Source organism: Labrus mixtus, chromosome 9 (assembly GCF_963584025.1).
Source record: "Labrus mixtus chromosome 9, fLabMix1.1, whole genome shotgun sequence".
NCBI classification, from domain to species: Eukaryota; Metazoa; Chordata; class Actinopteri; order Labriformes; family Labridae; genus Labrus; species Labrus mixtus.
The window spans coordinates 31,224,189-31,231,115 of record NC_083620.1 but is presented as its reverse complement, the minus strand read 5'-3'; positions in this window follow the sequence as shown (position 1 = coordinate 31,231,115).

The following is a 6,927-nucleotide window of genomic DNA, read 5'->3' as shown; positions in this document are numbered from 1 at the left end:
GAAGTAATGTAAACAAATACATAATGTAAACAAAGAAGTAATGTAGACAAAGAAGTAATGTAAACAAAGAAGTAATGTAGACAAAGAAGTAATGTAAACAAAGAAGTAATGTAGACAAATAAATCATGTAAACAAAGAAGTAATGTAGACAAAGAAGTAATGTAAACAAAGAAGTAATGTAGACAAATAAATCATGTAAACAAAGAAGTAATGTAGACAAAGAAGTAATGTAAACAAAGAAGTAATGTAAACAAATAAATATGTGAACAAAGAAGTAATGTAAACAAATAAATAATGTAAACAAAGTAATGTAAACAAATAAATAATGTAAACAAAGAAGTAATGTAAACAAATAAGTAATGTAGACAAAGTAATGTAAACAAAGAAGTAATGTAAACAAATAAATAATGTAAACAAATAAATAATGTAGACAAAGAAGTAATGTAAACAAAGAAGTAATGTAGACAAAGAAGTATTGTAAACAAAGTAATGTAGACAAAGTAATGTAAACAAAGAAGTAATGTAAACAAATAAATAATGTAAACAAATAAATAATGTAGACAAAGAAGTAATGTAAACAAATAAATAATGTAAACAAATTAGTAATGTAAACAAATAAGTAATGTAAACAAATAAATAATGTAGACAAAGAAGTAATGTAAACAAATAAGTAATGTAGACAAAGTAATGTAAACAAAGACGTAATGTAAACAAATAAATAATGTAAACAAAGAAGTAATGTAAACAAATAAATAATGTAAACAAAGAAGTAATGTAAACAAAGAAGTAGTGTAGACAAATAAATAATGTAAACAAATACATAATGTAAACAAAGAAGTAATGTAAACAAAGAAGTAATGTAGACAAAGAAGTATTGTAAACAAATACATAATGTAAACAAAGAAGTAATGTAGACAAAGAAGTAATGTAAACAAATACATAATGTAAACAAAGAAGTAATGTAGACAAAGAAGTAATGTAGACAAAGAAGTAATGTAAACAAATACATAATGTAAACAAAGAAGTAATGTAGACAAAGAAGTAATGTAAACAAATACATAATGTAAACAAAGAAGTAATGTAGACAAAGAAGTAATGTAAACAAATACATAATGTAAACAAAGAAGTAATGTAGACAAAGAAGTAATGTAAACAAAGAAGTAATGTAGACAAAGAAGTAATGTAAACAAAGAAGTAATGTAGACAAATAAATCATGTAAACAAAGAAGTAATGTAGACAAAGAAGTAATGTAAACAAAGAAGTAATGTAGACAAATAAATCATGTAAACAAAGAAGTAATGTAGACAAAGAAGTAATGTAAACAAAGAAGTAATGTAAACAAATAAATATGTGAACAAAGAAGTAATGTAAACAAATAAATAATGTAAACAAAGTAATGTAAACAAATAAATAATGTAAACAAAGAAGTAATGTAAACAAATAAGTAATGTAGACAAAGTAATGTAAACAAAGAAGTAATGTAAACAAATAAATAATGTAAACAAATAAATAATGTAGACAAAGAAGTAATGTAAACAAAGAAGTAATGTAGACAAAGAAGTATTGTAAACAAAGTAATGTAGACAAAGTAATGTAAACAAAGAAGTAATGTAAACAAATAAATAATGTAAACAAATAAATAATGTAGACAAAGTAATGTAAACAAATAAATAATGTAAACAAATTAGTAATGTAAACAAATAAGTAATGTAAACAAATAAATAATGTAGACAAAGAAGTAATGTAAACAAATAAGTAATGTAGACAAAGTAATGTAAACAAAGACGTAATGTAAACAAATAAATAATGTAAACAAAGAAGTAATGTAAACAAATAAATAATGTAGACAAAGAAGTAATGTAAACAAAGAAGTAATGTAGACAAAGAAGTAACTTAAACAAACAAATAATGTAAACAAATAAGTAATGTAGACAAATAAGTAATGTAAACAAATAAGTAATGTAAACAAATAAGTAATGTAAACAAAGAAGTAATTTAAACAAAGAAATCATAAATATCAGAGAGAAAAACATAAATATATTTATCCACACTTACAGATACAGTGGGTACGGAAAGTATTCAGACCCCTTTACATTTTTCACTCTTTGTTTCGTTGCAGCCATTTGCTAAAATCAAAAAAGTTCATTTTATTTCTCATTAATGTACACTCAGCACCCCATCTTGACAGAAAAAAAACAGAAATGTAGAAATTTTTGCAAATTTATTAAAAAAGAAAAACTGAAATATCACATGGTCATAAGTATTCAGACCCTTTGCTGTGACACTCATATTTAACTCACATGCTGTCCATTTCTTCTGATCCTCCTTGAGATGGTTCTGCTCCTTCATTGGAGTCCAGCTGTGTTTAATTAAACTGACTGGACTTGATTAGGAAAGGCACACACCTGTCTATATAAGACCTTACAGCTCACAGTGCATGTCAGAGCAAATGAGAATCATGAGGTCGAAGGAACTGCCCAAGGAGCTCAGAGACAGAATTGTGGCAAGGCACAGATCTGGCCAAGGTTACAAAATAATTTCTGCAGCACTCAAGGTTCCTAAAAGCACAGTGGCCTCCATAATCCTTAAATGGAAGAAGTTTGGGACGACCAGAACTCTTCCTAGACCTGGCCGTCCAGCCAAACGGAGCAATCGTGGGAGAAGAGCCTTGGTGAGAGAGGTAAAGAAGAACCCAAAGATCACTGTGGCTGAGCTCCAGAGATGCAGTAGGGAGATGGGAGAAAGTTCCACAAAGTCAACTATCACTGCAGCCCTCCACCAGTCGGGGCTTTATGGCAGAGTGGCCCGATGGAAGCCTCTCCTCAGTGCAAGACATATGAAAGCCTGCATAGAGTTTGCCAAAAAAACACATGAAGGACTCCCAGACTATGAGAAAGAAGATTCTCTGGTCTGATGAGACCAAGATTGAACTTTTTGGCTTTAATTCTAAGCGGTATGTGTGGAGAAAACCAGGCACTGCTCATCACCTGCCCAATACAGTCCCAACAGTGAAACATGGTGGTGGCAGCATCATGCTATGGGGGTGTTTTTCAGCTGCAGGGACAGGACGACTGGTTGCAATTGAAGGAAAGATGAATGCGGCCAAGTACAGAGATATCCTGGAAGAAAACCTCTTCCAGAGTGCTCAGGACCTCAGACTGGGCCGAAGGTTCACCTTCCAACAAGACAATGACCCTAAGCACACAGCTAAAATAACAAAGGAGTGGCTTCGGAACAACTCTGTGACCATTCTTGACTGGCCCAGCCAGAGCCCTGACCTAAACCCAATTGAGCATCTCTGGAGAGACCTGAAAATGGCTGTCCACCAACGTTCATCATCCAACCTGACAGAACTGGAGAGGATCTGCAAGGAAGAATGGCAGAGGATCCCCAAATCCAGGTGTGAAAAACTTGTTGCATCATTCCCAAGAAGACTCATGGCTGTACTAGCTCAAAAGGGTGCTTCTACTCAATACTGAGCAAAGGGTCTGAATACTTATGACCATGTGATATTTCAGTTTTTCTTTTTTAATAAATTTGCAAAAATTTCTACATTAATGTTTTTTTTCTGTCAAGATGGGGTGCTGAGTGTACATTAATGAGAAATAAAATTAACTTTTTTGAATTTAGCAAATGGCTGCAATGAAACAAAGAGTGAAAAATGTAAAGGGGTCTGAATACTTTCCGTACCCACTGTATATTAACAGTGACACAATGCTCTACAGCAGAGATGTGACCTCTTATCTCCTGGATCCAGAATAACCCTCTCTCCAAAATGTTTGGATAGGTCACATGAATAAATGCACCTGTATGTATGTTACATTTAGAACAGGTGGAAAATAAGTTCTATGGAAACATTTGAAATGTTGTTCATGTAAAGAGATCGAGGTGCACCCCAAGAACACGTTCCCACAGCGACCTCAAAGATTCAGAATCTGAAAAACTAGAAGACACCTCCAGTAGAGACCTTTAGAGGACCACCAGAGACCAACAGGTCTGAAGGATCTGAGAGACCTTTAGAGGGCCACCAGAGACCAACAGGTCTGAAGGATCTGAGAGACCTTTAGAGGACCACCAGAGACCAACAGGTCTGAAGGATCTGAGAGACCTTTAGAGGGCCACCAGAGACCAACAGGTCTGAAGGATCTGAGAGACCTTTAGAGAGCCACCAGAGACCAACAGGTCTGAAGGATCTGAGAGACCTTTAGAGGACCACCAGAGACCAACAGGTGTAACAGGGAGAACTCCCATGATGCCCCCCAGTCTCTAAATCGTCTTTTGTTATTGTTTTTACAAATATGGCTCTGGCGGCGGATGTTACATCCTGAGCGTTTAATAAATAACAGGGTTCTGGGTTCTGGGTTCAGGGTTCTGGATTCAGGGTTCTGGGTTCAGGGTTCAGGGTACTCAGGCGGTCCTTCAGGTGGTCCTTCCTGCTGCCCTCCATGACAACTGCGGCCCCCCAGGTGACCCAGATGGAGGCTCCCGTCCCGGTTCCCAGGTGTTTCCCTCAGTGTCTCACCTATAGACACGGCGTGGAAGCAGGATCAGGTGACAGGCTTCAGACAGGTGAGCTTCACTCTGAGGGGGTCTCAGTTACACCGGTGCCTTATGAGGCCGGCCTCTGAAGTCCTAAACCAGGTCACCTTACATAAGAAACAGAGGAGCTGGGTGGTGGGAACTGACCCACCTGGGCCAGGTAACATCACTTTCACATGACCGAGAACAAAGGTTCAAAATGTCATCAATCAGAACACCTGAAGGCTCTCTACCTGTATCAGAACACCTGAGGGCTCTCTACCTGTATCAGAACACCTGAGGGCTCTCTACCTGTATCAGAATACCTGAAGGCTCTCTACCTGTATCAGAACACCTGAGGGCTCTCTACCTGTCATCAATCAGAACACCTGAAGGCTCTCTACCTGTCATCAATCAGAACACCTGAGGGCTCTCTACCTGTCATCGATCAGAACACCTGAAGGCTCTCTACCTGTCATCGATCAGAACACCTGAGGGCTCTCTACCTGTCATCAATCAGAACACCTGAGGGCTCTCTACCTGTCATCGATCAGAACACCTGAAGGCTCTCTACCTGTCATCGATCAGAACACCTGAGGGCTCTCTACCTGTCATCGATCAGAACACCTGAAGGCTCTCTACCTGTCATCAATCAGAACACCTGAAGGCTCTCTACCTGTCATCAATCAGAACACCTGAAGGCTCTCTACCTGTATCAGAACACCTGAAGGCTCTCTACCTGTATCAGAACACCTGAGGGCTCTCTACCTGTCATCGATCAGAACACCTGAGGGCTCTCTACCAGTATCAGAACACCTGAAGGCTCTCTACCTGTATCAAAACACCTGAAGGCTCTCTACCTGTCATCAATCAGAACACCTGAGGGCTCTCTACCTGTCATCAATCAGAACACCTGAGGGCTCTCTACCTGTCATCGATCAGAACACCTGAAGGCTCTCTACCTGTCATCAATCAGAACACCTGAAGGCTCTCTACCTGTCATCGATCAGAACACCTGAGGGCTCTCTACCTGTCATCAATCAGAACACCTGAAGGCTCTCTACCTGTATCAGAACACCTGAGGGCTCTCTACCTGTCATCAATCAGAACACCTGAAGGCTCTCTACCTGTATCAGAACACCTGAGGGCTCTCTACCTGTCATCGATCAGAACACCTGAGGGCTCTCTACCTGTATCAGAACACCTGAGGGCTCTCTACCTGTCATCAATCAGAACACCTGAAGGCTCGCTACCTGTCATCAATCAGAACACCTGAAGGCTCTCTACCTGTATCAGAACACCTGAGGGCTCTCTACCTGTCATCAATCAGAACACCTGAGGGCTCTCTACCTGTCATCAATCAGAACACCTGAGGGCTCTCTACCTGTCATCGATCAGAACACCTGAAGGCTCTCTACCTGTCATCAATCAGAACACCTGAAGGCTCTCTACCTGTATCAGAACACCTGAAGGCTCTCTACCTGTATCAGAACACCTGAGGGCTCTCTACCTGTCATCGATCAGAACACCTGAGGGCTCTCTACCTGTATCAGAACACCTGAGGGCTCTCTACCTGTATCAGAATACCTGAAGGCTCTCTACCTGTATCAGAACACCTGAGGGCTCTCTACCTGTCATCAATCAGAACACCTGAAGGCTCTCTACCTGTCATCAATCAGAACACCTGAAGGCTCTCTACCTGTCATCAATCAGAACACCTGAAGGCTCTCTACCTGTATCAGAACACCTGAGGGCTCTCTACCTGTCATCAATCAGAACACCTGAAGGCTCTCTACCTGTATCAGAACACCTGAGGGCTCTCTACCTGTCATCGATCAGAACACCTGAGGGCTCTCTACCTGTCATCAATCAGAACACCTGAAGGCTCTCTACCTGTCATCAATCAGAACACCTGAAGGCTCTCTACCTGTATCAGAACACCTGAGGGCTCTCTACCTGTCATCAATCAGAACACCTGAAGGCTCTCTACCTGTATCAGAACACCAGAGAGCTCTCAACCTGTATCAGAACACCTGAAGGCTCTCTACCTGTATCAGAACACCTGAGGGCTCTCTACCTGTCATCAATCAGAACACCTGAGGGCTCTCTACCTGTATCAGAACACCTGAGGGCTCTCTACCTGTCATCGATCAGAACACCTGAGGGCTCTCTACCTGTATCAGAACACCTGAAGGCTCTCTACCTGTATCAGAACACCTGAGGGCTCTCTACCTGTATCAGAACACCTGAGGGCTCTCTACCTGTCATCAATCAGAACACCTGAAGGCTCTCTACCTGTCATCAATCAGAACACCTGAAGGCTCTCTACCTGTATCAGAACACCTGAAGGCTCTCTACCTGTCATCGATCAGAACACCTGAGGGCTCTCTACCTGTCATCAATCAGAA